The sequence below is a fragment of the Chelonia mydas genome, chromosome 2 (genome assembly GCF_015237465.2).
Source record: "Chelonia mydas isolate rCheMyd1 chromosome 2, rCheMyd1.pri.v2, whole genome shotgun sequence".
NCBI classification, from domain to species: domain Eukaryota; kingdom Metazoa; phylum Chordata; order Testudines; family Cheloniidae; genus Chelonia; species Chelonia mydas.
This window is the reverse complement of record NC_057850.1, coordinates 150635669-150658280: the sequence shown is the minus strand read 5'-3', so window position 1 is coordinate 150658280 and position 22612 is coordinate 150635669.

Below are 22612 nucleotides of genomic sequence, written 5' to 3'. Positions count from 1 at the left end.
CAATTGTTTAGCATAAGCAGTTAGCACATATTCTAAGGAACCATTCAAGGTAGAGTGGCCCAGTAACACCTCTGCAGTCACAGGAAAAAAGGGGAGGTTAATGGGTTTCAAATTGTTGTAGTAAGTCATAAATCCAGTGTCTCTGTTCAGTCCATGATTGTTAGTGTCTAGCAGAATAACTCTCTTTCAGCCCTTGTTTTACTCTTCTTATTTCAGAGTGGCAGCCGTGTTAGTCTGTATCAGCAAAAAGAACGAGGAGTACTTGTGGCACCTTAGAGACGAACAAATTTATTAGGGCACAAGCTGTCATGGGCTAAAACCCTCCTCGTTCTTTTTACTCTTCTTATTGTAAGCAATGAAATATATAGTCTGTGATTCTGGATTTAATATTGCTCCATCCAATGACAGTATGGTATTTCTTTGTGCAGTTCCTCTCACTGGAGGTTTGAGAATGCTCCACTTTCATATATTGTTATTTTGTGTAGGCAAGATCTGAATTAATTGTGTGGCATCTAGCATGTTTTTTAAAGTAACTCCCTTGATAAGTAGGAATAACTCACCAGTTGCAAAGGATGGAGGACATAGGAAGGCAGAAGGCCTCCAGTGTATTCTAACAACTCCTTTTAGAATTGTGGTATGTAGCCAGTAGGCCCATGAGTTCCTGCCATCCAGCACTGCTGGTGGTCCTCAAACACCTTGGATTGTGGGTAACAGGAAGTGTAAATCCTAGAATTTTTGCTGCCCTATGCAGGTGTTCAGAAGCTGTTTGTGCTCTCTCCTCTTCCTCCTTGCACATTCACACACCTAGCTCTCCCTGTCTTTAATCTCCTGTATTTCCTGACAATTAATGCCTACTAGTTCTAGAAAAGGGTCATTCTCCATGCTTGCACCTAGCCTATCACAAACACAGCCTGTAACTTTCTGCTAAAACCCTCTTAGCCTGGGGCAATCCCAGAAAACATGAGTAATCCCTCATGCAAAAGCAAAACATCTAAGGTTAAATCCTGCTGGTATGGTTTCATTGAGTTAAATGGGAATCAGATTGGACCATTAAAAAGGAAGTTGCTTGCAGGTAAACGTGATACATTTTATTGTTGATTCCATATAAGTTAATTGACTGTATTCCAGCATCTGAGGGGAAAATGGGAGGCATCAAAGTTTTGTCCCAGCAAAAAATTTGTGGAGGCTGAGATAACTGTTTATTTGTGTGGTTGAATTCAGCTTTCCAGCAGTCAAATGACTTAGTTGTATTTTCTAAGGGTACGTCTTCACTACTCGCCAGATCGGCGGGTAGTGATCGATCTATCGGGGATCAATTTATTGCGTCTCGTCTAGATAGCTGAAGTTGTGTATCTTAGTTCGAACCCCCCCCCCCCCATCCTCCCCGCAACCCCCGCAGTGTAGCCCAGGCCTAAGACTGTGTCTTTTAGAAAGTTCACTCTTATTTGCAGCCAAGTTTTGACGCAGAAGCAGAGAATGCCTCTGGCATATTGCAGCTATCCACCAGGGAGACAGTTGCGTGAGTGTGTCCGTTCCAAAGGCTTCTTGTATTTCTTCCGATGTTCTCATGACACAGGAGATTCTGTAATGATGGCGAGTATTTGTTTGAGAGGGGGTATTTAAAGGAGTTTGTAAATCTCCTTGGACAGACAGAGCTGTGAATGTCCTCGCCTAGGGACGAGAAGTGGATGGATTACTATTAAAATAAGTGGGTTAGGCTCTGAAGCCTTGTCCCCCAAGAGTAGAGATTTCTGTCACATGGAGTTAAGGGAAAGTGAGTGTTTCTTTCTTTTTCCTGGGTACCTTTTGCTGCATAGGAAAGAAGTGTATCTGGGCCATGATACTTCCAAATCACCACCACGTGGCATTGGCTAGACTAGATAGAGCTGAGTCTTCAGCTTCTCTGCTAGGTTGCATTTGTTTTTTTGTTACTTTAACCTTCCACCCTGTTGCATCCATTTGTCTGTTTTGACCACCAGTTACATCCTGACACCTAGGGTATGTCATATTAAGAAATGAGTTTGAGGTTAACACCTTTTACCTCAGTTTTGCTGGCTCCTTGCTAGGGTCAGCCTTCCAGCTAAACTGAGGCATCTATACTAGGGAAAAGCTTGAGGTTAGCTCAGAGTTAGATAAAATGGATTAGTTAACCCTGACCTAATCTCGACTATTTTTGTACATGGGCATGCTCCTAGCCTGTTAACTCTTTGGGGCATGGCTTGTTTTTTGTTAGTTGTTTGCACAGCACCTTGCACAATGGAACTCTGATCCTTCACTGAGTTCCTAGGTGCTACTGTATTAGGTCTGATCTATACTACACACTTACATCGGCATATCTTCCTAGCTTGGGGGTGTGGAAAATTCACCCCCCCTGAGTTACATAGTTATACCGACCTAACCCCCTGTGTAGACAGTGCTGTGTTGGAGGGAGAGCTTCTCCCATCAACATGGCTACCATCTTTCGGAGGTGGATTAACTACCCTGACGAGAGAGCTCTCTCCCGTCAACATAGAGCATTTTCATGAAACTGCTATAGCAGTGCAGCTGCATTGGTGCAGCGTTTTAAGTGTAGTTGTGATATTTTGTCAGTGAGATTTGAACATAAGGGCCTGATACAAAGCTCATTGAAGTCAATGGAAAGATGTCCTTTGACATGAATGGGCTGTGGATTAGGCCTAACTGAATAATAGCTAAAGAATGAAATATGTATTTTTAAATAAAATATTATGTGGTAACAACTGAAATGCTCAAATGTGCTTTGGAAGAGTGTCAGTGAATGTTAGATTAAGATGACATTACGTCTTTACACTTTTTTAAAGGTGATACAAATAATATTAAAATATTAATATTTTTGAATGAATAAATGTCAAAAATTCTGACAAAATCATCCCTGGCTAAATTAGATGTAGTCACTTTATGAACTTGTATGAACCAAGTTTAAAACTTGAGTTTAGTCAATATATTTTGATAGTCTTTCCCAATTATGGTATTATTTGTAATTGACTGCCATTTTGTAATATTTGTATTTGTAATAAGCAATACAAGACTAATGAAACATGCACAATGCATTATTAATGGTCAATTATAAAATCCTCTTAATTTCATATCTTACATGATCAACCACCTCATTGTTTGACTACCTGGGATTGCACCAAGTTTTTCTCTTCAGCGGACCACAGTGCAGTAGCATGACTCAGAAAATAATAAGAAACAAAAGGTGTAATTAAAAAGAGAATATAAAAAAAAAGCTTCTTGTCTGCAATGTTGTCTTCTCTCTCTAGCGCACGCACATACACAAATACACACACATGCAGGCATGCATGCGCCCTTCTTTCTCTTTCGAATGATCCCCTTCCAAACTCACCCTAAGACAAGCATCTGGCATTTGATGTGTTCTGCATATGGATCACCAGTGATACACATACAGTGCAGTTGTCCATATCTGGCACACAGGCGATTATTTGTTAGCTAATCAGCCAGTAGCCAAATTAGCAGGATGGGTTTGGGTGATTAAGTATACAGAAAGAGTGTTTGTGATCAAGTCGTGTATGCAGCTATGGGCAATATCTACAGGAGAAGAAAGGATTGTTATTGTAACCTTGGCTGTAACAAAAATTAAATCTATCAGTCCAAAATGCATACCACTGAAGTATCCAAGTGCAGTTTCCCAAACAGTCTGCTTTGCTGCAAAAATAGTGAAGAGTTTACATGTTTGCAGTAAAGACCTGTGGTCACCGGCAGAAATTATAAGGGTCAGTTTGTAGGTTTGATATGGTGCAGAATACTGTTCACCTTGTTAATCTGTTCATTTTATATGTTTGTGTCATTTGCAATAAAATATAACTGAACATAAATAAAAGAGTGTTTTCCTTTCTCATTAACATTTTAAAGCTTACTGGCGTTGTGGAAGCTCTGCAGTGAGTTTTAAGTGAACTCTGAAATTAAAAATTCTTGCTCACCCACTGCACAGGGAAATCACTGACAACGCTAGTTGTCCAATTATCTTGGTACTATGTTATTTGGAGTCATACTTAGTTTATATATAGCTAGGAAAAAACAAGTGCAAAATATTTCCCCTTCCATAATTACAACAAATATATTGGACAAAATGTGGCACCAAGCCAATGGGAGTTTTGCTATTAACTTTAATGAAGTCAGGATTTTACCCATTGTTTTTTGGTAATATTTTGTTGGCTTTTGTTTTTCTGGATTCATTCTCTTTGTCAGTCGCCCCCTTCCCCACTTTCAAATAGCCATTCATCGAGGAGGAAAAGAGGGACATAGTCCTCATATAAGATTCCCTGAGAGGGTTACATGACTCACCAGGGGGGATTTACAGGGGCAAATGACCGTTTTGAAAACCGTCCCTGTAGGAAAGGTATTGTGGGCTTCCATGTTTACTGTCTCACACTGATAGTTTAGGAGCAAAAACAAAACAATTTTTCTAGCTGAAATCCTGACAAACAACCTGGGATCCAAGAGTCTAGCTGTCTCCTCCCACTTCCTCTAGTTCATGCCTCACTTCCTATGATAAAGATTCTGTTCTCAGTTACATTTCTGCAATCTTTTGGACTTTGGCTCTGCAATTTCACCTCAGTTAACAATCCTGGGAATAATGTGCAAGCCAAAATAGAACCCTGCTTCAACCTCCTCAGCTGCATTGGCTCTGAGGCACTTACATCATATGCATGGCCCTGCAGTGTGTGTGGTACAGCGCGGCAAGCACCCTAGGGGGTGCTTTGAGAGGGATTCTGCCTCATGGCGACAGAAATCCTCCTGGAGCTCCATGATATGCAGGGCAATGTACCTGCTGCTACATTCTGTTGCATTAAGCCCGCTCTGTGGACCTGTGTGAGGGCACAATTGATGCCCTAACTCCACCCTTCTCCAACCCCTTTCGAGTGATGCATGTGCCGTATAGCCTGGCTGATCCCTGTATTTCAGAACAGATTGATGAGCCCAGATCACCTCCTCACACATAAAACATTTTAATGGATTACTAAAACCTGCCCTATACTATGTTAATATTAATCATCTTCACCAGATGCAATAGTGGGTAAAATCCTGGCCCCACTGAAGTCAATGCAAGTTTTGCCATTGACTTCAGTGAGGCTAGGATTTCACCCAATGACTATTAAATACCTATACGGTACAGTTAACCGAGGTCTATGTGTAAGGGGACTGTTGCCCCCTTACTAACACTCAATGGGGGTGTTTTTGTTGCTAGCTCCCAGTACTAAAAGGGGAAGGGTCGATGGGAAATCAGGACCCTGAGACTGACAGTCCCCAGGAGCAATGGGGAGAGGCCAATGCTCCAGGTCAGCCTGAATGACAGGGCGGGCAGGCTAATCAGGGAGTCAGGAGGCCGGGGAGGTCCCGTCCTCCATGTGAGTTGGATTTGCCTGGGTCAGACAGAGTGGGGCCAAGCTAAGGAGAAAGCAGGGGCCCAAGTTGAGCTAGGGAGCAGAGCTGTGCCAGATCCAGAGGGACCAGAAAAGAAGCCCAGAGAGAGCAGACCCTGTGCTGAGAGCAGAGCTGCAGCCCCAAAGCCAGAGGCACAGCCCAGAGAGAGCAGACTTGCCCTGGGAGCAGAGCTGCAGCAACCAGAGCCAGAGGGGCCAGAGAAGCAGCTCAGGGAGCTGGAGGCAGAGCAGCAGCACCAGCAGCCATGCTGATGCAGAGTGGGACTGGAGCTGGGGCTGGAGCAGTCCGGAGCCGGGTGTCGTGAGCAGCTGGGGAGAGCGAGGGGGACCTTGGGCAGTCGGCCCAGCACAGAGAGACACCTCAGCCAGGAGGCTCTGCAGGTCAGACTCGGGGGGTGGGGTGGGGAATTGGTAACCTGATGGAGGAGGCGGGGACAATGCTCGGAAGAAGGGCCCTGCCACCTAGAGCCTGAGAGCGTGTGGCCACCACCAGAGCAAGTGTCCAACCCACAGCGTCCCTGCAGCACAGCCAGGGCCTGAGAAGAAGGCCTGGGACTTACAAGGAACAGACTGTGAACTGCCCTGGCATTCCAGAGACGCTGTTTGTGATGTTCCCTGCCACAGAGCGGGGTGATGTGTTTCCTTTAACCTTTCCCATTTTTCCTTATTCTTTTTAAAATTAATTGTTGATTAAATAACTTGCATTTTGCTTTAAATTGTATGTAATGGTCAGTGGGTCAGAGAAGTGCCCAGTGCAGAGAGAGTACCCCGGAGTGGGGACACACTAGCCCTTGTCCCAGGTGACCACAGCAGGGTTGGGGGTCGAGCCCCCCAGGAATCCTGGGCCCAGCCTTGTTGGGGTTACGGGGACTCTGCCAGACAGGAGAGTGGAAGGGGAGTCCTCAAGGGCAGGGAGGCCACTGGGTAAAGGAAGTGGGAGCGAGGACTCAGATCCTTTCGCTACCCCACTTCAGCGGGGTAGTGCAGAAGCCAGGAAAGTTCCCCACAATAGTGGGACTATTCCCCCGCTTACATACACTCTGCCACGGGATACAGGGTGCATTCTCTGTTTCCTGCTGCTCGTGTGCATGCATATTCATTTTGAACAGAAGCTGTCTAAGTCAAACCATGCATCTGATATGCAGTGCAGTCGCTCAGTATTCTTACTATGTCTGTCAGTTGCTTGCTTCCAGTCAGTGTTTTTGACTTCAAGGCTACTGACATGCCGTTACTAAAAATAATGCTTCTCAGAATGAGAGCCCTTTTCATTACACTAATTAACCTGTTAGGCTGCTACATTTCTGCTTCCTTGAGCTGCTTCCTTTCCTTGTCCTCCACAGTTATTTTCCTTCACTCAAGTACACATCTAAGACACACCATGAGGGTATATAACTGAACCCAGTCAATGAGCACTTAAAGTACAATTCTAGGCTCATATTATGTAGCCAGTGGCAGATCACAGGAGCAGAGAAATTATAGCTGGAAAAGACCCGTAAGACCACCAAGCCTACCTCACTGCCAATGCAGAATTGTTCCCTATAGTAAATATACTAGATTTTTTGTCTAGCCTCCTTTCAACTGTCCCAAGGAATGGAGCTACCACTCTTCTCTTTGGAGATCAAGCCACACCCTAATGGATCTTACAATCAGGAAGCTTTACCCGCTGTCACTCCTGGGGACGTGCCAATGGCCCTCAGTAGAGCAGCACTGTGAGGCAGCCTCAGGCAGGGATGCCTTTCTGCCTCAGAGAACCGCTGGTACTGCTACGAGCAATATCTCTATAAACAGAGGGTGTAATGGGGTCAGCTGAATCTGGTGGTGCCAGAGACCTTGTAGGGAAGTCTTGGAGTTTTCTCTCAAGCAATGTTTCTAAAGATAACTGAAAATTTGGCGAATTCCAAAGGCAAAAGTTTTGCCCTTCTGAGGTATTGTTCTGATGCCCAAATATCATATCTAGTGCTGGGGTAACAGTGTCTGGAGAGGTGGGAATTGCACCAGAGGCAGGGTCACCTCTCCTACCCTCCCTTCAGTTTGGTGGAAGAATTTTATAAAGAAGCCCCTCTGGCACATCACTGTCATTTTGTCTGATAACTAAATTATCATTTCATCTCTATTTGCTCTCTGATCCCTTCTATAGAACCAGTTTCTCTTTTTCTTGCATTTTATACCTCTTTTCATGCACATAACAACCTGTGTGTCTACCCTGCAATTAAACATCAATGGCTGGCCCACGTCAGCTGATTCAGGCTCGCAGAGCTCAGACTGTGGGGCTATAAAACGGAAGTCTGGGATCAGGCTCTGGGATCGTGCAAGGGGGGAGCGGCATTTTGCTTAGTTTCCAATGCCTTTGTTTTTTTCCTGGCAGGCTGATGTACACCACTCTGTACACCCTTCCTGATATGTGAAGAATTGTGTCCATTTGATGGGCCTTTAGGGCTTTGTCATTGTCTGAGGCCTAGTCTACACTACAGGGTTAGGTTGACATAAGCTGCATTGCGTTGACCTAGCTGTGGAACTGTCTTCACTTATATTTGGCTCCCGTCAATGTAAGTGCCTCTCTACGCTGATTTAATAACACCACCTCCCCGAGTGGCATAGAGTCATGGCCAATGTAATTAGGTCGACTGCTACAGGCTTTCGTGAGTCATCCCACAATGCCCCGCATTGACAATACAATCGATACAAGTGATCCTGATGAGAATAGGCGCCGCTGACACAAGGTGCCAAGTCTGCACACACAAGTGATTTAATAACAGCAGTGGCTGTATGCAGACCTAAGTTAGGCCGACATAATTTTGTAGTGTAGACATGGCCTAAGGGTGGGTCTACACTTAAAACGCTGCATCGGTGCAGCTGCGCCACGGTAGCACTTTAGTGAAGACACTCCTATGCCCATGGGACAGCTTCTCCCATCTGCGTAATTAATGCACCTCCCCAAGAGGCAGTGGCTGTGTTGACAGGAGAAGCTCTCCCGCCGTCATAGCACTGTCTAGGCCGGGGGTTAGGCTGGTATAACTATATTGCTCAAGGGTATGGATTTTTCACACCCCTGAGCTATGTAGCTATACCAGTACAGGTCTGTAGTGTAGACCTGGCCTTAGTGTTAAAGAGCCTCTATTTGAGGACTTGTGAGAGGAGGCTCTGGGCCCGATTGCCCACTACTCTGCTCCTTGTGTAGTGATTTACACCTGTGCAAATTGTGAGTAAAACACTATCATTCTGATAAGCATTTGCACCCACTTTTTGCTTTGCACAGGCATAAATTACTGGCCAAGGCGAAAGTCACTGGGGACTTGGATCAACTCTCTCTAAAGTTCAAAGGAGCACTCATTTCCCCAGTCTATTGTGACTTTGCTGTTTTGCGCAATCAACGTGCTGAGGTTGTTAAAGCATTTAAAATCAATACCAAAGTACAAAGAGCCACACTTTCTCTTTAAACCCTTTCATCCTGTGCAGGCATTTTCTCCTCTCAAATAATATTATGGGGTGTGTAGGTTTCTCATATAAGCGTGTTTAGCCAAATCAGCACAGAGTGCACTGATAGAGGAATGTCAAGGAAAACATAAGTGTAACATAACGTTACTCAAAATAGAAGGGAGAAATAGTTACAAAAAGCCTGACAATTGTTGTAATTCTAGCTTCCTCAAATGGAATGGCTTTGATGTCAGACACAGGGAAAGAGGAAATAAAGGTTGGCATAAGTTATGACTGAAACATTCTGTTCTCACTTCCTGGTAACATTTCTACTGTGTAAAAGAAAAACATAAATGGGGTACTTTCAAAGGTACCCAGACATACAGTACTGAAGAAAGAGCAACTCCAGCTATCCACAGGACTGGTACCGCTCAGGCTATGAGAACACAAGCTTTCTCTCAATTCCCCATTCATATGTCTCAGCCTTGACCTGGCAGGATCACCAGAAAACAGAGCCTTAACTTCCACCTGAGGAAGCTGCAGAAAACTATCTGAAATAATAAAGTCCAGAATCTGGTTATGTCTGGCAAGCATCCAAGGATATTTGTCCGCTGCCTGTGTACAGAAGTACCTCCCTCTGTGTATGAAGTTCAATTTCCCGGCGCCATTTCATTAGTAAGGTTAAGTAGCTTACTATTCCTGTTTTGTGGATAGGAATTCTTTTGTTAATTATGAGTGTAAGGAAGGTGGTAGTGAGTCAATGTATTAAGCCTGTAGGTTAAGGTTCTGGCTAACTGGGAGCCAGTCTATGAAATTCTATTGCCATTACTCACCCTTTCTTGGCCCAGTGTCATGCCTCCAACACACAGCCACTTCCCTACCGACTTGCTGTGATTTTTTTTTTTAAACTGGTGACACCTATGCTGGTCACTTGTGACAGATCTAAGTATAGCAGAAAACAACAGGAAGGTCTGATGTGCAGAAAATTGTTCTTGTGACATATGCCCACCTGATCCTGACATATGAGCCATAAGTGATGCCAAGGAAAGTGAAAAACCCCTAGGTCCATGCCACGAAGTCACAAGGGAACTTCCTAAGCCCACTCTTGTGGAATTTAACAGAAAACAGTAACCTTGCTAGTGGGTTTTTAAACGATACCACTAAATTTAATAGAACTTTACCTATCTGCTATGAAAATGTCTAGGTTATATTATAAATTATATATAGAGCGATCACTCTCTATTAAATTAAATTCTGTAGGATTTTGGAGTAATTTCTATAGAAGCATATTGATCTCATCCCTATTCAATTCTATAAGACTCTCAAAAAGGCATATTTGCTTGGTCTTTAGGGCCAGTTAACCTGCGGATATGGGAATAAAATCTCAATGGGTAAGCACTTTTGCAGTCTGAGATATTATTAGGTTCCCAGTAAATGTCCATATGTTTTTTAAATCCTAGAAAAGGAGATTCTTTTCTGAGGACAGATTTCAATTGGTTGATCATCTTCAAAAGAAATATCTCCCTCTGTGTATAAAACCCAGCTTTGTCATATCTCTGAGAATCTAGGTTTCTTTTCTGTACCTGCTTAGTTAAAATATATTCTTACCCAAGTCGTTGTGATCCTTTCTTAAGTATTTATAAATTGCAGTAAAATTCCATTTCCCCCTAGCTCCAATAATCTCCTCTTCTTCATGCTACACAGGTGTAAGCGTAAACTATCACAGCAACTAAAATCTTATATGCACTGATCTGTTTAATATAGTAGCTCTTCTCCAGTCTGGTTCCAGAATTTCTAATGTAATCTCCATGAGAACCTTTACTTTTTTGTCTTTTGCTTATTTAATATTATCTGATAAATTACATTGTAAATGATGTTAAAGGGGACTAGCAAAAGAAAAAAAAGTTGACCTTTTTTTCCTTTTTGCCACTATAAATTGTATAAAGAAGGTCTGAAAGGCTTATGCTAATAAAAGAAAGGAAAAAAAGTTTTGTTTTCTTCTTATTTTTTCCATTAGAAGTTCAGGTCTTGTCTCCCCTGAAAGGGTATGTTTAGACTAGGATAAAAGGTGTGTTTTTTTAAAAACATTACCTAACACGTTTTAACTAACACATTAAAAAATCTTAATATAGAAAGGGCAGGTGGTATTTTAATGTGTTAGGTGGCTGAAATGAGCCCTAGGGTAAGTTAAACAGGTTCACCTTTTTCCTAGTCTAGACAGGGTCTATGGTGACTAGAGAACTAGTGAAATCATGACATCAGAGAAGTCAAAAGACTGAAAGCTGAACACTTGTGAAGGGAAGGGAATTTTAGTTAGACTGCGTACAACTCTTTCCTATTTATTTTTGTGAACATCTATTTAAATCCAAATTAGCCTAATGAGCATTTGGAACAAAACACATCTTTGTAAAAAATGTCTGTGTTTGTCATAAGCATTTCTAATGTGCCTCTCAGCATAGTCTTTAGGCACCAATTATTGAATTATAAACATTATGGGTGAAATCCTGGCCCCACTGAAGACAATGGAGTCTTCCCATTGACTTTGATGGGCCTCAGATTTCACCCTATATATTTCTTACAGGTTGGAGGATTACTGGGGAGGAGAATGCCTGCTGTTGGCTCTCTTTTGACAGCAGCCGGTGTGAGCTAAGAGCAGAACTTCTTAAATCCATGGTCACTTGAATACAATTAATTTGAAAGAACTTTATGTACTCTAGTGGTCATTTGTCTGATTTCGACACTACTAATCCCCAGCCTTTCGGAAGCTAGTATTTTATGAGGTTTGTAATTTAAAATAATGACTTCTCCATTCTGCCCTGTACGATTTACGAAGGGACAGAAAATCACCTGGATTTTTCCAGCGATGTGAAGTTTAGATTTTATAACTCACACACTGCCTTGAGTGTTATCATGTGATGTTCTAATTACCAGAAATCACCCACAATGCCAAGGGAAATGTGCTGAGTGAACTGGGACATTTGAAGAACATAGGCACACTGCCTTAAAGTCAGGCATTTGATGAGACTAATGCTCTTGGCATCAAATACAGCCAGTATTATATTCATGCTGTGGTAGGGATTTCTTTTTCCATAGACCTCCTGATTGTAAAAGGGGATTCCAAAACCCACATGCGAGCAGCAAATGTGTCTCCATGTACACTGTGGAATATGGCCAGTAACAGAAACCCTTGTACTGTCCAGAGCTGCTGTACACTGACTGGAAATTGGATAGCTATATGAATGTGGTGTATCATGGCATTCAGAAGTCATGTGAGAGAGACATCAGGGAACTGTATCTGACAGTCACATCACGACCACTCAGAGGAAGCTCAGTGCTTAAAAAAAGCATTGGATGCTTTCAGCACGACTGAACCCGGTGCTAATCTGCATACGCTTGGATTAGAAGGCATACAGCTATAAAGATGCCACTATCCAGGCACTACCCATATGTCACGCTTGTGGTGACAGATCCTAAATATTCTGTCCTCTACAGCTCTATTTCTTAGCCCAAGCAACAAGAAGAAGCTAAAAGGCACAGTGGCAGGCACACAGCATACAGACTGCAAATCATCCCAGTTCTGATTCAGGTATTGGTGTGTCTTTAAAATCACTGATCTCTCATGCATACTGCATATGTGCACATCTTTCTCCCTTTTGAAGAAGAGAGATTATCCTTTCAGTTGGAGTTTTAGTCTTATAGCAACATTATTATGTGGGTTGACTAAATATATCACTCTTAATCAGATGCAGAATGGCATAGCCTACCTTCTTGACAGCATTATGGACCACATACCATTTGATTTAGTCTGAGGAAAGGATTGTAAATATGGAGCTTCACGCAAAGCTCACTCCTAGAACTAGGCTTCATATTCCAGTTTGAATGCAAATACACCTAAAAACGGGGCGTTGGTTGTGAATGATCAGAAAATAAACACCAGTGCTGGTGCATGTTTGTTTCTGAGTCTGAATATAAACATCAACATGCAACAAAAAGGCAGAGATTTTTAGCTAGATTGATGTGGATTGTTTTGGCCATGTGGGCCAAAAATGATGGGAAGTCCAAACGTGGTAGGTCTTGCCCTGTGTAGCTGTGATGAACAAACCCAGCTTTAGCCATATGTATTCTGGGTTTCACTGGGCTTAAATTTTGTGGCTTCCTGATTTATTTCTTGCACCCCAATGATGAGTTCAGTGGTGAATTCTAATTTTTAAAGCAGCCTGAAATACATTAAAAATGTACAAAAGGAGTCCTTGTTTATTTTACCACATGAACTTGAGTAAATGAAAACCTCTTGGAGAAGACTGCATTCATATAATATGTGAGCCATTACTTTTTGAACCAGAACTAACTTTGTTGAGAGCTGCATTTCTTGGTAGTCATATGGAGTCTGCTATGTCAGAGGCTAAAATTCTCACTCAGGAGTTCGTTTACTAAGTTCAGTCTCTTGATTGGAATAGGAGTGGCAGACAAAATGGTGGTGATCAGGGTACAATTCATACATCTATTAAGCATCGCAAGCTTCTCCTTTGATCTATGCTCCATGCCTCCAAACACACAGAATGCCTTGCAGAAAATGTTCAGGGTCAGCAGTGTGGAAAGAGAGGACATTTTGTTAAAGTATGCTGCATTTTTCCTTCCAGAAGTCAAGTACATGAAACCAGTCACTGATATTGCTGTTCAAAGCATAGGTAATTACAGTTCACCTCACCGGCTTCATAAACTGTTGCTATGTTATCATTTAGGTACCTTCAGGATGGCCACACTTCACTGAACTAATACTATACCATTTCTGCTTGAATCTAGTTATCTGCTCTGTTTTCAGAGTGCAAAGTGTACAGAATTAAAACTAAATGTATGAACTTTCTGGAGTGAGGCAATCATGTACTCTAGGTACCAGCAGGTACCATTACATGAGAATCTAGCCAGTTTTATGTCCTAGGATGGACTTTTTTCCCCCCCACTTTGTGCCTTTTGACCTCACATCCGAACACAGCACCAGATTTTCAAAGGTATATAGATGCCTAAAGATGCAGATAGGCTCCTAGAGGGATTTTCTGGGAGCCTATCTACATCTTTAGGCACCAAAATACCTTCGAAAATCTGTCCCGTAGTGCTCGCAAGAGGAGATTTTAGTGATACTGAAAGGGCAGTCAGGGATTTAGTGTTATTTGTACAATCTCATAGTGCATGAGAGAGATGTCTGCACAGCATGAAGAAAATCTGAGCACTGCACTGGAATGTACAGCTAAGTCGTGATTGAAATTGAGTTTTGCTAAGTGGCTCTTTAGACAGACAACCTCCCCCCCCTTGGGGGGGGGAGGAAAAGGGGAAAGGGAAGGGTATCAACTCAAGGAGACCCATAAGCCCTAACTCAGACTAGGGTTACCAGATTGCAAGTGAGGGGTAATAGGAGCCTATATAAGACAAATCCCCAAATATCAGACCTGTCCCTATCAAATCGGGACATCTGGTCACCCTAGCTCAAACTATGCTATAGGCCAGACAACCAGATGTGATCACTTTGTACTCTTTTCTGGAATTTACTTCATAACACCGTGTGCCAAGCTTACTATAAATTATGCAGCAGTCGTGGACCCCTGCAGGCATTATTACATGGTAACTAGTTTTTTTTTCCAGATTAATGCTGCTTAGTGTAGTTTAGAAAAAGTTAAAAAATTAAATTGTACAAAGCCCAGAGCCTACCTTGTTTGATCTTACCTTGCCTGCTATACAGTCATAACAACAGCTGCTTCAGATGCCTGGTTGTAGCACGCTCTCAGATCCATGAAAATAAATGAGAAAGAATGGTTGTATTTACATCCAGGACACTAACAGTATACAAACAAAAATACTGTGTGGTTGAAACGAGGGCCATCCTTAGGATTTACGGGGCCCTATGCACTATTATTAAACTGGTGCCTCTATGCTTCACAGAAGGTGGTCCCCACAGCCACAGCACAGCCACCACCCCCGCCCACAGATCCCCAGAACCTCCCCCACTGCTGGCACACACTGTGCTTCGCACGCAGAAGTTGCTGTGGCAGTGGCTCAAGGCAGGCTTTGTGCTGTCACATGGGGGCTGCGTCTTGCCAGAGCCCACGGCCCCCTGCAGCCCCCTAGCCACTCCTGGCCAGGGCCGGCTCCAGCTTTTTTGCCGCCCCAAGCGGCAAAGAAAAAAAGAAGAAGCAGGACCTGCGGCCGAATTGCCACCGAAGACGGAGGGAGGGAGTGAGGGACCCGCCGCCGAAATGCCACCAAAGGCGCAGACGTGCCGCCCCAATCACGGACAGAGTGCCGCCCCTTTCTATTGGCTGCCCCAGGCACCTGCTTCCTTCGCTGCTGTCTGGAGCCGGCCCTGCTCCTGACTCACCACGAGCATTTTGACAGGAAGTACTAAGCAGTAATAACAACAATAATAATACAAGTGTGTGGGTGGGTGACAGAGTGTGTGTGGGTGTGTATGTGTATGAGAGAGAGCCAGTGCGTGTGAGAGAGACAGAGAGCCCGTGTGTGTGTGTGAGACTGTGTGTTGGGGGACTGTGTGCCGGAGTGTGAGAGTGTGTGTGTTTGTGTGTGACAATCTGTAATGGGGGGCTGTGACTCGTGAGAGACAGAGTGTATGTGGGTGTGAGAGCCAGACTGTGTGTGTGTTCGGGAAGTGTGTGAGAGACAGTGAGCACACTGTCACTTTAAGTCCCCCCCTCCTTCACTCAATGACTCGTGGAAGTTTCCCCTGTCCTGTCCTGGCCCCAGCCTAGCCCCACCAGAGACCGAGTGGTGCAGGCAGGCAGGGTCCAGAGAGGGACTCCGCTCTGGGCTCCCTCGGGCGGGGGCGGCAGAGCCGGGGGAGGGAGGAAGGGGGCGGGGAGAAGCCCGCTGGCCCAGCACGGGGAAGGGCCCGGAGAAGAGAGGATTCCAGCGGCAGCCAGCGAGGGGAATGGTGCCCCAAATTTTCCGGTGCCCTACGCAGCTGCATATGCTGCGTATGCCTAGGGACGGCCCTGGTTGAAACAGAGGCTCTTTCCTCAATTAATATTCTTGCGCTTAAAGATTTATGTTTAATTTATGGACTGATTAGCCGCTACATAATATTACTGCTCAGAAATAGACTCAGGTGAGCTGGTGTGCCTGTTCGATAATGGTGAGTCCAGCTGCTGTCCATAATATAGCGATAGGGCAGTTTAAGGGAAACACACTTGAAGTTCAGGAAAATACTTCCTTTCAACCAGCCTTCCCCAGCTTGGGAGCCCCCTCAGCCTCTTCTCTCCTCAGCATCCCTTTTTCCCATCCTTTTCTCCCTCTTGATTCCTGAGGCTCATATTCTTCTCCTTTGATCTCCCTGAATAAACTTAAGCCAGAGTAGGAAGCAGGAGGCCTGAGGCAGAGGAGGGGACCGGGAAGTCAAAGGAAGGGTGCCTTGAGGAGGGAAGAATGTCCGTAGGCGGAGAAGAGGAGTGGTGCCTAAGACACAGATGGGCCTCTGAGCAGCAAGAAAGGTTGGTTGGGCAGCACTGCCAGCATGTAGATTAACAGCGCATTAAATCTGCACAGCAGTGCAGTGTCTGTGATTTGCTGAGTAGAGCAGAGGAATCAGCTCTGAGATAGATGAACTCAGCCTGGAGATGAAAGGAGTATGAAAATGAAGATAAAGATTTAGATAGCTAAACAAAGAGAGAGATACAAGGCCAACACTATCCAATACTTCTCTCCTCTTTCCCCCCTTCTCTCATGATATAGTTGGTGGATCCCCATAGAAAGGCGGTCCAGGCCTTTTGATCTCGTGAACCTCTTCCCATCCCTGGGCTCAGATCCATGAACTTGTCCTTAATCTGATCCTGGATATGCACTATCAATCAGAATATGAAAATATTTCTGCAGATTACTTGTCTCACTCACTGTTACCAACTGTTATGTATCCACCTTACAGTTCATTCTCATCACCCACCAGGGTTCCCATTATGACTGAGTTGTACCAGTGTACCACAGCATTTCAACATGAAGGGCGCCTGTATGGAATAGATGTTCAGCTATGACACAAGAAACCATAAAATGATTAGGAATTCTTTGGTGGCTTTAGTCTCACAATGATTGCTGTATTATGATAGCACTGTTATTTCTCCAAAGAGAACATTGTGACACTAAAAGGAGGAGCGTGTCCATGGTATCTAGCTGTAAGTTTCAGCTGGCCCGACCAGCCCAGTGTACCCCAACTCATTATTGTTATAATCAGTATCTAAAAGGTGTCAGGTAATATGTCATTGGAAAGATCATAATTCACTGGTTATTAATATCAGTGTGTAATGTAGGTGCAAGCACTGGATGCAAAGTTATGGACATTAACTGAAATTATAATTCTTAAAATGAGTTTGCCAGTCAAACAGGAACCACACCCCAAACAAAGTATGGGGTTTCTCCACCAGGCACTTACTTCCAAAGTACTTTGAAAGACTATGAGAATTTATTTATATATCAGATAAACAAAGCTATCAAGTGGTGGGAAGAGACAGAGTGGCTACACCCCAGCAGGGAAGGGAGACTTTATCTGAAGTATAAAGACAAAGGGAGTCTAAACCAGGGGCTTTTCTTGTGGCCACAGACTCCTGGGCAGTGACGGGGGGTGGCGGCAAAGCAGTGGCCTCTCCCCCAGGGCCACCAGCAGGGGTTGGGCCCTGCCCCACTCTGGAGCCACAAATTCTAGAGGAGCAGGCAGCCAATGAGTTCCTCACCTTCCCAGGGGTGGTGAGGCTCAAGCTTTGGGCTTCAGCCTTGGGATGGTGGGTGGCAGGTTCCAGTCATGGGGCAGGCCTTGGTCTCTGGCTGTTGGCCCTGAGCTAATCCCCCCACCCCCATTGCCCCGACTCTGGCCGTGGGGCCCCAGCTACATAGGGGCGGGCTCCGGCCCCGGGCTCACCCCCCACACATAGCCCCTGGCCACCGCTGCCTCCCTGCAAAGATTGTACCTTACTAGATTAAATTTTAGCCTTATAGAATCGTATTTTGTTTTGTTTTACTTGTAATTATTTCTCTCTTCATTCCTTATACTTGAACTCACTTAATCCCATGTCTATTTTATTAATAAATGTATTTCATTTTTATCATAAACCAACTCAGTGCTGGTTTTGTCTCTTTACAGGAGCAACAAATCTTTTTAATTCCCTGAGCTATCCAGGAGAGGGCTGGACACTTTAATACATATGATGCTGGGGAAATTTCAGGACTGGGAGTGTATTGGGATCATCTTGCTGGTTGTAACTGAGGCTGGTGGAAGCCAGAGTGTGATTCGTGTTTGCTGGCAGGCTACTGAGGTCAGAGCTGCTGGACCAGGGCTGCAGCTATACACAGATAGTCAGGATCTGACCTGCGTGCTGGTAAGCTGGTTGTGTGCAGCCCACTTCAGAAGCTATAGAAGCAAAGCATTGTGAGGCACCGGGGTTACACGGCAGATGATGACACAATCCTCACTGGTCTGGATTTGCACCCCCAAACCCCAGCAGGACCGTGACAATCATCTATCTTCTGAATTCCACAGTTAGTATGTGATGCTGGAGTTACCTTGGAAGTTAGCTAGATGGAGCTAGAGTATCCTCATGTTCTTCCTTACTGTTTTAATATGACTGCTGGACAATCTGAGGTTATGAGGAATTCCCTGAGAACATGAAAATGGGGCTTCCACAGAGCCTTCTTGTTACTCTAGTTCCACACATGAGCCTTACTTCCCCTCCCCCACTCTCCTTGGTTTCTGGAAACTGGGTACAGGGTTTTACTTTCCCTCTATGTCTTTTAGCATAGGTAGGGAGGTTATAACTGTCCTTTCTTTTTAGCTGTTAGTGGATTAAGGGCTTTTGCTTCTGTTGCCCTATTCCTCAAGTGTATTCCACATCCTACAGAGCTGGTCCAGTCGGGGTGGATTTTGGCAGTTTATTCTTATTCCACCCCCTGACATAATTCAGACAGAATTATTCCCTTCTCTTCACAATATTGACAGAAGCCCTCACTCAGCCTAAGGGTCGACATCCACCAACATCAGGGTGTTCCTCCTCCCTTGCCCTCGCCTCAGTCATCTTTTCTCAATGTCTTCACTTAAAAGATTTTGGTTAAAGTGATGTGTGCACTTTATCACATCATTTTTAAATCAAACATTGTATGATTTGTTTTTATTTACAGCTGTTTGTCTTTCATGTTCCTTTTCTCTCTTCCTCTACTCCTTTATTTCTTTCCCTGTCGCACATATCTTGGTGAATATTTCCCTTCATATGTTTCAGTGTCTGCTTTTCTTCAGTCTAGTTTCCAGGCATTTTCCCCCAATAAATACTTTTCTACTTTTCACTTAATTGATTCTCTCTTTCTTCAGTTTCCTATTAGCACTAATGTGAATTGCAAATGCCCAGCCCCTCTGACTAGCCAGCCACTTTTATTTAGGTGCCTAAATGTGGACATATGGACACAGGGGCCTAAGCTTAGCATCCATGCTTAAAAACTCTGACCTAAATTCATGAGAACTTTTATAGCATCTTCTAATAGCATCATTTTAAAATTAATAACTATGTACTAGACTTCAAAATTACAGAGAGAAGAACCTATTTACTGAGTGGCACATACTTATAGACTCATTAGGAAAAATAGCCCAGCCCAAGAATCCTGTTGTGAAATGGGAAGAAGACATTGTAGCAGGAACATAGAGTAAATCCCAAAAGGTAACACCTGGAATTTGGTAAAAAACAGGCAAAATTTAAAAAAAGTAAATAAGGTAGTGGAAGCCAATGTACCAAAACTTTCCCTGAAAGGATGCAGCAAGGATAAGGGCCCAACTTCTCTAATTTGGTGTTATTCTAAGTATATTTATTAGTGGAATTGCAGTAGCATCTAGGAGCATCAGTCATGGACCAGGACTCCATTGTATTAAGTGCTGTGCACACACAGACTTTCACTGTCTACACTACCAACTTATGTCAGTATAACTATGCCACGTAGGGGTGTGGAAAAGCCAGTGTAAATCTCTAACAACCTATAGGAGCTACATGAGGCCTATCGAGCCGTATCACTTTTTGCTTCAAACTTTGAGGCAATAATAAAAACAAGAGAACATTTATTTTGGAAAGTGTGCTCAGTAAATATCTTGAAGGAAAATGTGTAGAACAGCTGGCAAATATAATGTACACCATTCCCAAAGCTGCTCACAGCCACATTTTGTCTTCGGCTGTCCTAGGCTTTACCTACCTACCTACCCATCCATCCATCCATCCATCCCAGAAAACTGCAGTCCAGGGCAAAGAGGAGGTCAGTCTGTTTGTGGGGGAGCCCTGAGGGAAGTATTAGGGCAGTATGGGGTTCTGGAAGAAGGAGAAATTACAGCAGAATGGTAAAAGGCAGGGGGAGGATGGGGAAGATGTGGGTTTGAGATAGACAAAGAACAGTTATTTTTCAAATAAGCTGGAGAAATGAAAGCTGAAAGATATGCATTCTTGTGAATTTTAGGTTATTTTCTTTGCATTCTTCTAGCACACCTCTAAGATATAACTGGTAAACCAAAGTGCAAGTTCCGGCCAAGGCTGTAGGTGTTAATTAAGAACTGACAAACCAGCTTACCTGTATGTTAGTTTTGTTCAAAATAGGTATTAGCATTCTAAGAAGGCATTTCGTGTTTAGACTCTATGAAATATTTGTAAATTGCTGCATACATGAATCTCACTTGTAATGTCAGTATTCCATGCTATATGTACGTTTTGCTTTATAACTTTGAAATGTTTGCTGTGAACTTGTGAACCCAGGCACAGGAATCATTCCCCTCGCCCATCCAGGAGGACTATCAAAAATTAAGTAGACTAATATAAGACGAGAGCTTTGTTAATTGCCCCATCCATCCATGGAGAAGTATGTGCAGACAGCCTCATTTCATCGGTTTGAATCCTGGAAGAGGGAAATAAAAATAATGGACATGAAGATTTTTCATCCATTTGAACAGGGCCAGAGACATTAAACCAGGGGTCGGCAACCTTTCAGAAGTGGTGTGCCGAGTCTTCATTTATTCACTCTAATTTAAGGTTTCACGTGCCAGTAATACATTTTAACGGTTTTAGAAGGTCTCTCTCTATAAGTCTATATTATGTAACTAAATTATTGTTGTATGTAAAGTAAACAAGATTTTTAAAATGTTTAAGAAGCTTCATTTAAAATTAAATTAAAACGCAGATCTTATCAGTTTAGTGCAGTGGTTCTGAATCGGGGGTGCAAGACATGAAGATTTTTTTAGAAAGTAAACCATCGAAAACACAAATTAAGTACAACTACTTTGTTTAATCAAACCTATGTATTTATTAACATTATACCTTTTTTAACGATTACTGTAATATACAAACAAAGTTTTTGAGTTTTTCAGTTTTCAAGTTTTTAAGCTAATTGTAGTGTAATTTTTGATAAGAGGTGAGAGAACATACTTTGAGAACTCCAGACCATCACTGGTCTGAGTGGGGCTGGGTATAGTGTATTAAATTGCTCCCCATAGGAATGTGCTACTTACGGTGTACTACTTTCAGCTGCCGGTCCTGATGCTCTGAGCGGCATGGTAAGGGGACGGGGAACAGGGGTGGTTGGATAGGTGTGGGAGTCCCGGGGGGCCGGTCAGGGGTGTGGATAGGGGTTGGGGCAGTCAGGGGACAGGGAGCAGGGGGGCTAGGATGGGGGGCTGGAGTCCTGAGGTGTGGTTGGGGTGGGGGGTACTGGTAGGGAGGGGGTGGTCAGGAGAAAAGGAGCGGGGGGGAGGTTGGATGGGTCAGGGGTTATGAGGGGGGCAGTCAGGGGGCGGGAAGTGGGCCGGCTGTTTAGGGAGGCACAGCCTTCCCTACTGCGGCGTAGTGTATTAAATTTCTCCCCGTAGGAATGTGCTAGTTACGGTGTACTACTTACGGCTGCCAGTCCTGGTGCTCCACAACTAGCACATTCCTACGGGGAGAAATTTAATACACTACGCCGGCGGACAGAACCCCCAGACCGGTCGCTCAGCCCGCCGCCAGTCTGGGGTTCCATCCGCCGGCTCCGGCCAGCCGGGGTCCCGACCGCTGGCCCCGCTCAGCCCGCTGCCGGCCTGGTGTTCCCTTCACCAGGGACCCCGGCTGACAGCAGCGTGCCAGTAAAAATTGGCTTGCGTGCCACATTTGGCACGCGTGCCGCAGGTTGCCGACCCCGATATAGACGTATGGAGAGAGACCTTCTAAAACCGTTAAAATGTATTACTGGCACGTGAAACCTTACATTAGAGTGAATAAATGAAGACTCGGCACACCACTTCTGAAAGGTTGCCAACCCCTGGTCTAACCTTTCCTCCAGAGCAGAGACCAACCTTGCAAATTCTACAGGTTAAGGAAGTACTCCTTGCTCTAAGACATCATGCAGGCAAGGATCTTAGTACAATTCTAAAAAGGGATTAAACAATTATATTAATAACATCCACAATTACACTAGCTAATATATTTATAAGGGATCTATCAACCCTTATGCTTCAGGTTATAAGCCAACCTTCAATTACGTGGGGGAAGGAGGACACGTTCCCCATATCAGTGTTATTGCACAATTCTCCATAATGACGGTTTTGCCACTTCCTCTGAAGCATGTGGTACTGACTACTGCTAGAAACAAGATATTGGTCTAAATGGACCATTGATCTGATCTAATATGTCAGTTCCCATGTTCTTATTAGTGCTTGATATCTATGTTCAGGATGATTTTTACTAGATCATTTACTAGGATTGCATTTCTCCAAGTAGAATCTCCTGTTGTCA